The sequence below is a fragment of the Amblyomma mixtum genome, chromosome 3 (assembly GCF_055824585.1).
Source record: "Amblyomma mixtum isolate Tamu chromosome 3, ASM5582458v1, whole genome shotgun sequence".
NCBI classification, from domain to species: Eukaryota; Metazoa; Arthropoda; class Arachnida; order Ixodida; family Ixodidae; genus Amblyomma; species Amblyomma mixtum.
This window is the reverse complement of record NC_143014.1, coordinates 380,040,612-380,048,971: the sequence shown is the minus strand read 5'-3', so window position 1 is coordinate 380,048,971 and position 8,360 is coordinate 380,040,612. Positions and strand designations below refer to the sequence as shown.

General features: G+C 48.8%; 1 long non-coding RNA gene across 1 annotated transcript; it reads left to right on the top strand.

The window, feature by feature from the left end:
• The first annotated feature begins 1,847 nt into the window (after positions 1 to 1,847).
• On the top strand, positions 1,848 to 5,740 carry LOC149356971 (uncharacterized). The gene is made up of 2 exons (XR_016291712.1): positions 1,848 to 2,039; positions 2,818 to 5,740. It is a non-coding gene; the product is annotated as an uncharacterized LOC149356971 (long non-coding RNA).
• Positions 5,741 to 8,360: the final 2,620 nt, after the last annotated feature.

The following is an 8,360-nucleotide window of genomic DNA, read 5'->3' as shown; positions in this document are numbered from 1 at the left end:
GGAAGTACCGGAAGGGATGGACAAATGGATGGGACGAATGGTCATAAGAAAATGGGTCAGTAAAAATTTACGCTTTTTGTTTTTCTCGAGTGCAGGGCCACGGCGCTCGTCGCAAACAGCCGTGGCGGGCAGGGCCACGGCTGTTTGCCTGCCAGCGGAAAAAGTCTCCGTGCTAGACGTGAATCCACTGCGTGACCATCAGACAGATGAGTGGAGTGACGACGAAGAGAAGTGTTGCTGCTAGCACGGCCACCTTAATCCACAGGCTCAGACGGCAATTTGGCTGGCGGGCAAACAGCCGTGGCGGGCAGGGCCACGGCTGTTTGCCCGCCAGCCAAATTGCCGTCTGAGCCTGTGGATTAAGGTGGCCGTGCTAGCAGCAACACTTCTCTTCGTCGTCACTCCACTCATCTGTCTGATGGTCACGCAGTGGATTCACGTCTAGCACGGAGACTTTTTCCGCTCCACGGCCCCAAGGCTGCACACCGACCCCGCGGATCTGCTCCTTTTCCCTGGCTGCGGCAGTACTGCGTGCCAGAGGTACAAGGCTGGCATAGAATATTCTCTCAACTTGTCTAGAGACCCATGTGACAACTTCTACCGATTTGTGTGTGACGGATGGAGGCAGAACAACCATATGGTCTCCATTCTCGATGTCGCCGAAGACGATATGTACACCCATGCATTGAATTCCGTTAACTGGGCTCCCCGGTTCGGAACATCCACCTACGGTTCAAGGTGACCCTCGATCTTGCCCCTTATCAAGCCGGGACGGGAAACCGCTTACTGAAGATCGGAAGCAGCGCCATATTTGTAGCCGCGGTGTGGACCCAGCATCTTCCCCGCAAGAAATTCTAGAAGAATTTCAGGATGCAGGTGTTGGAGTCCTTTCGGTATATCGGTGCAGTAGAGAAGTAAACGGCTCGCGTGTTGCTACTGAATCGGTAATAACAACTTTTGCTGGCTCTTCCTGCCCTACTGAACTAAAAATCTGGCCTATTGTATACCGTGTTGACACTCTGCAACCGCGCCCACTTCAATGCACCAACTGTTGGCGGTTCGGGCATAGCGGCAAAGCATGCAAGTCAGAGACCCGCTGCCGTTTGTGTGGCGAAGGTCATGCTGCGGAGAACTGCACCTCAGAGCAGCCTCATTGTTGCCTCTGCAGCAATAACCACCCAGCAGATGATGCCGACTGCGCAAAACGCAGTGAGGAGCGCAACTTGTTAGACATTATCAAAGAGAAGCGGTGCTCAAGAACCGATGCTTACGCTCTTCTTAACACGAAGAAGGATTCATACGCTAGTCATGTGCGCGCTACTGTTGGGGATATTGAGTCCAACTTGACTGCCTCCATTGTCTCCACTGTAGAAAAAGCCCTTAACAATGTTGTTGAGCGTATGCTAGACACATTTTCTGAGGCGTTGGCTCAGTTTATTGCAGTTCAATCTGTGTCACCATCTCCATCCGTTCTGGCAGCGAAGCCTGCGTCTGTTTCAGCTTGTGCCGCTACTGCTAGCAGCTCAGCATCACCTCCTGATGCTTCCCAGGTCTCACCTAACATCTCTCTTCCTAGCAATGCATGTTGCACCGATATCTGCACAACAGATGTCGAAATTGTAGAGGGCGCTGGTTCAGCTCTATAAATAGAGACGCTGGCGTCAATAAAGGGTCTTTGGCTTCCGGTCTTGAGAGCGTTCATTGCTGCGGCTCCGTCCGCTAGCATGGGTCCAGGCTAGGCCTAGTAGCCGGCCCAATTCTGCAACCCTGCCATCTCGGCAATCTCTACATGGTGTCAGAAGTATTTCGATTCTGATTTTTCTTTTTTTTTGAAATCTCAAGACCATCTCAAGACCAAGACCATCTGCAGCGCCATGGACGCGTCGTCTTCGACTGAGACGCAACCTCGATTCGCGGGTTTGTCTGGCCTAGCGCCGCCACCAGCGTTCGGCTTCGATGACCCGGCCTCCTGGTCATCGTGGGTGGAGCAATTTGAAGATTTTGCTGTCGCCACGGGTGCGTCTTCAGCAACGGACGAAGTAAGGATTCGCACACTTCTTTATTGCATGGGTGTTCAAGCGCGCCGCATCCTCTCTTCTCTTGGGCTCACCGAGCTGGCAAGCGCGTCGTATACCGAAGTTAAACAACGCTTCACGGCTCACTTCATACATCCTGTGAACGAAGTTCATGAAAGCTTTCGCTTCCATAAGCGTGTACAACAACCATCCGAGAGCGTGGACGCGTTCTATTCCACCCTGCGTTCGATGGTAAAGAAATGCAACTACGGCTCTTCCAGCGTGGAAGACAGGCTGGTTCGTGACCGCTTCGTTGTTGGCCTGTTCGATACTAAGCTTTCGGAACAGCTTTGCCGAACGCCGGATTTGACTCTCGAGAAGGCGCTTTTACATGCACGCTTGTATGAGGACGCGCAGAAGGAAAGCCAGGAACGAGCGCACAACGGTACTTTGCCTGTGCATGTGGACGCCACCGCGCGTCGCAAATCCATTCCGAGAGACGCTCGTCGAAACGTTTCGGAAAAACCCTGCAACTTCTGCGGACGCGAAGCTCACGCACGTGATACCTGCCCTGCGCGGAACGCTGCATGCAGGTTCTGCAAAAAGAAGGGTAATTTTGAGAGCGTCTGCGTCTCCAAGCAACGCTCATCCGCAAGAGACTCGCACTCCATTTCTGTGCATCCTATCAAGAAGGAGAAGACGGAGAACTTCAAGTTCGTGTGTGTCAAGGTCAACGGACTTCCTCTTGAATTTAAAGTGGACTCTGGTGCAGAAGTGACTGTGGTTCCCGCCACTTTTCCAGGCATTCCGTCGCGGCTGGACGCGCCGGAGGGTCGCCTCACCGGGCCAGACAACCGGCAGTTGAGGGTTGCTGGTCAATATTTAGCCACCCTCGAATGGAAAGGTCGCACTTCGCAGCAGAGAGTCTACGTCCTGCCATCGCAGTCGACGCCACTTCTGGGTTATCCAGCCATCACAGCTCTTGGAGTTGTTCATTTCGTTGATTCGCTGGCACGTTCGCAAGTAAGTCAGGCTCCTCCTTCTCATTCTCCTGGTCAGTTGCCGACGCAGGAAATTTTTGAAGGCTTAGGGACTTTTGGTGCGGAGTACACTATCCGACTAAAACCGAACGCTGTACCTTTTGCTCTGAGCGTCCCACGTAGGATTCCCCTGCCCCTCCATAACGTGGTTAAAGATGAACTTGACTCGCTTGAAAGACAGGGAGTTATTAGGCGTATTGACAAGCCAACGGCATGGTGTGCAGGCTTGGTGGTAGTTCCAAAAGTTTCAGGTGGATACCGCCTCTGTGTGGATCTGACCAAACTTAATAAGGAAGTTATCAGGGAAAGGCACGTTTTACCTACGGTTGAATGGGTGTTAGGACAACCAGGTGATGCCAAAGTTTTCTCAAAGCTGGACACCACTGCTGGATTTCATCAAATCCGTCCTTCGGAAGATTGTCAGGAATTCACTACATTCATCACGCCTTTTGGTCGTTACTGCTACTGTCGTCTACCGTTTGGAATAACATCTGCTCCGGAATTCTTTCAAAGGGAAATGGCTAGAATCTTGGAAGGCCAATCTAATGTTGTTAATATGATTGATGACATTCTTGTTTTTGGGAAAGATAAAGAGGAACACGACCAGAAGTTATCTGAAGTTCTGGATCGTCTAAGCAAAGCAGGTGTAAAGCTTAACAAAAGCAAATGTTGTTTTGGCCAGCGGCAAATAGAATTCCTAGGCGTAGTTGTGAGTGAAAATGGTATTTCTCCGAGTCCTGACAAGCTTGAAGCTATCCGTTCTTTACCAACTCCGACAGATGTTCATAGTGTTCGCCGGTTTCTGGGTATGGTGAATCACATTGGTAGCTTCCTTGCAAATCTGTCACAGGCTACAGCACCGATTAGAGAACTTCTAAATAAGCGTAGCGACTGGTACTGGGGTCCTATGCAAAAGTTAGCATTCAACAAGGTCAAGTCAATGCTCACGTCTTCACTGTGTGTAGCTAAGTATCATCCAAGCTACAACACCACTCTGTCATGTGATGCCAGCTCTTTTGGCATTGGCACAGTTCTTTTGCAAGAACAGCCCACTGGTGAGCTACGTCCTGTAGCATTTGCGTCTCGTGCTCTGTCAGAGGCAGAAAAACGGTACAGCCAGACCGAAAAAGAGGCTCTAGCAGTGACATGGGCAATTTACCGGTTTGACCAGTTCATTCGTGGTATCTCATTTATTGTGGAAACGGATCATCAACCTCTAGTAACTCTTCTAGGGAAATCAGATCTTGACATGATGCCACCTAGGATTCAGAGGTTTCGTATCAAACTGATGCGATATCAGTTCCGAGTTGTTTATGTTCCTGGCAAGCAGCTTGCTACTGCAGACACGCTGTCTCGCACTCCAGTAGCTTCACCTCCCCAACAAGTGGATATGGTCGAAAAATTCTTACAGCTGCATATTTCAGCAATCACTGAGACTCGTCTAATCAGTCCTGATGATGTTCGCAGCCATCAACAGCAGGATGGAGAATGTACCCTTTTAACTCAATACTGTACTCAGGGTTGGCCGCGTAAGGAAAGGCTTCCACAATATATGAAAAAGTATTGGGAGTATAGAGGTGATTTGTCCCTCATAGATAATATTCTATTTAAGGACCATAGACTTGTCATCCCTGCTTCTCTCCAAAAGGTGACATTAGAACTTCTCCACGAGGGTCACCAGGGTATCAATAGAACACGTCAACGGGCGCAAGAAGCTGTTTGGTGGTTTGGCATGTCTCAACAGATCCGTGACAAGGTACTCATGTGCCGACAATGTGCTTCAACACGAATCCCTCGTCAGGAGCCACTTATGGTTACAAAAACTCCTTTGATGCCATGGGAGGAGGTTGGTATAGATTTGTTCAAGCACAGAGGTCATGATTATCTGTTGGTAGTCGACTATTACTCGAGATATCCAGATGTCATTCACCTGAAGAATACAACTTCTGTTGACGTTATAAATGCCATCAAAAGCATCTTTGCTCGATTTGGCATACCCAAGCTAGTAAGAAGCGACAATGGACCTTAGTTCTCTTCAAAGCTCTTTTCCTCCTTTGCGGGTCAGTATGGTTTCGAACATAGAACGTCAAGCCCTAATTACCCGCAGTCGAACGGTGAAGTTGAGCGAATGGTTCGCACCATCAAAGACATCTTCACCAAGTCTTCAGATCCATTTCTGGGATTGTTGGCCTATCGTAATACTCCGGGTGTCACTGGTTACAGCCCAGCGCAGCTATTGTTAGGTAGAAGATTGAGAACAAGGTTGCCATTGGCTTAGTGCCAGTTGAGACTCAAATGGCCGTCATCTACGACTTTCCACTCCAGGGATCGGCAGGCTCGCCAGCTTCAGAAGAAGCAGTACGACAAAAGGCATGCAGCCAGTCGTCAGAGAGATCTAGAAGCCGGGGGTCGTGTTTGGGTCCGAGACGTAAAAACTCCTGCGGTGGTACTTAGTCCAGCCGCCCGACCGCGCTGCTATGTGGTGGAGACGCCGACTAAGGTTCTAGTCCGCAACAGGATTCATTTGATGCCTTTTGTCAATGACATTTCTGTTCCGCAGTCGACAGAGCTTGTGTGGAATGAGAACGGGCACTCAACCTTGCCTACTCAAACTCAAGCAGCATCAGAGGAGTCCTCGGGCGCAAGCACTGAACCTCAAGGTTCAAGCACGCTGTCGTCTCCGACAAATGCACTTGACAGCAGCCCTGTTTATACACCACCTCGAGGGTTGCACGGTCCCTCACCTCATCGTGAGATGCTTCAGTCTTCGCGAGAAGAAGTCCTGGACGCTCTCCCCTCTTCGTCACCACCTGGGCGCACTACAAGATCCGGCCGACGTGTGAGGACACCGAGCAGACTGAACCTGTGAACCTGTGTGACTGAACCTCGCAGACTGTGTGTGACAGTGAGCTGTGTCGTGTGCGTGATGGGGGTCAATGTGTCGGGAAGGGGAGATGTAGAGGGCGCTGGTTCAGCTCTATAATTAGAGACGCTGGCGTCAATAAAGGGTCTTTGGCTTCCGGTCTTGAGAGCGTTCATTGCTGCGGCTCCGTCCGCTAGCATGGGTCCAGGCTAGGCCTAGTAGCCGGCCCAATTCTGCAACCCTGCCATCTCGGCAATCTCTACAGAAATGTCGTGTCCTACGCAGAAGCGTCGTGCTTCCTCGTCACCATCTAAATCTAGTTCTCATCAGATGAAAGCTAGAAAAGGACCACCAAAACTTCTTCCCAATGTTGATATCCTCAAAGAGGCGGTGTCTGCCTCTTCAACTGGTGAGTAATCATGGCAGGTATCAAAGTGTTACAATGGAATTGCCGCTCCGTATTCTCTTCTCTTCCAGATCTAGAACTACTTATTCGGAAACACATCCCTGATATCGTGTGTTTACAAGAAACGTGGTTATCACCTTATAAATCATTTTCAATGAAAAACTTTCGAATTTAGAGATTAGATCGAAATGCTGGTAGGGGAGGCGGATTGGTAATCATGCTTTCTAAACACATATGTCATCAGAAAATGTCTCAGAAAATTCTTCTCCCTGACTGTGAGCTTTTAGCTCTCAAAATTTCATTTCCGCAGTGTGCTGATATTACAATTGCTAATACCTACTTTCCTTTAGGTGTACAGAGGACAGACTGCTTGGACAGCTTAGTGGCTGGCGCAAGCAGTGTAGTTATTGCGGGAGATTTTAATTCTCACCACAGTGAATGGGGCAGTCGCACTGATTCCTGCGGCCAGCTTCTCTGGTCGTGGCTGTCTGCAAATGCTGTACGCTGCTGTAATTTATGCGAGGTGGTGCTCGCTCAGCCATTGACTTAACATTATCAGCAGGTGGGCTTGAGGTGACTGATTGGTTGACAGAAGATTCGGGTACATCTAGTGACCACTTTCCTATAACTTTCACTATCCGCGGTTATCTCCGCACAAAAATAGTTGTGTAAACCATAAATTTGTCAACCACAATATTTATAAAAGTTTGATGTCCGCCTCACTTGCCTCTATAGTCAGTACTAGCCAGGATGACAGAGCTCAGCAGGCGGTTTCATTTTTGCAAAGTGCAGTAGACCATGCAATATTCACTGTGCCCGCAGCAGTCTCTAATAAACGGCCGTCTCCCTGGTGGACACAAGAATGTGAGAAGGCCTATCGTTGCAGAAAAGCGGCCTGGAAGAGGCTATCCTGCAACCAGAGTCCAGCAAATCGGTTAAATTACAAATTTTTCTCTGCATCTTTCAAAAGAACAATTGCAAAAGCCAAGGAGGACTATAACCAAAATTTGAACACTTATCTTTCAAATCCTCGTAATCGGAAGGCCCTGTATAGATTTATGGAACGTAACAAGAGTTCTTCAGTCCCTCACCTTACTTCTTCAACAGTGTTATCACCCCAACAGGCTCAGGAAACCCTGGATAGTATTGCTCAGGGACTAGCGGTACGTTTCCAGACTCAAAGAAATGTCCCTCTGCGCGCAATCCCACCCTCTTCAGATTATACCGAGGTTGATGCGTCAGAGCTCCTCGCAGTCCTGGCAATGATGCACCCTGCAGCTCCCGGACAAGATGGTGTCACTGTTGGTATGATTGAAATTTTAGCCCAGGATTTCACAAGCAACCTTTTAGATATTGTCAATACTTCATTGAACAATGCATGGATTCCAAGCATTTGGAAGATAGCGAAAATTATTTTATTGAGGAAAGATGCAGGTAAAGGGTACGTTTTAGATAATATTCGGCCAATTGCGCTAACTTCAAATTTAGTCAAATTAATTGAGAGGGTAGTGCACAGCCGTCTCACAAAACATGTTCAGGATGTTAATGGCCTTAGCCCAGCACAGATTGGCTTTCGTCGCGGATGCTCTATATGGACCGCGCATGTGGATCTAGAGAGTAGAATTCGGCTCTCGATACGCAGAAGAGAAGTTTCAGCTTTGGTGACTCTTGATGTTGCAAAAGCCTATGATAGTGTAGAACATACTATTTTACTTGACAGAAATGCGCAGTTACATCCTCCAACCTACATTTATGCATGGATATCTGAATTTCTAAAGGACAGATACTTTTATTGCGCAGAGGGTACCCTATGTTCTAATACTTACCATCAATCAAGAGGAGTGCCGCAGGGTTCGGTACTATCACCGCTGCTTTTTAATATTTTGGTCAGTGACATCCCCATCCGTCCTGATATAACAGTTTTTATGCGAAGCATACTACTTTAGCTACCACTTCAGCCCTTCACCGTGGTTATGCGCCTCCAAATCACGTGATATATGACATCACACCACGTGACACGATGACGTCACGACAGT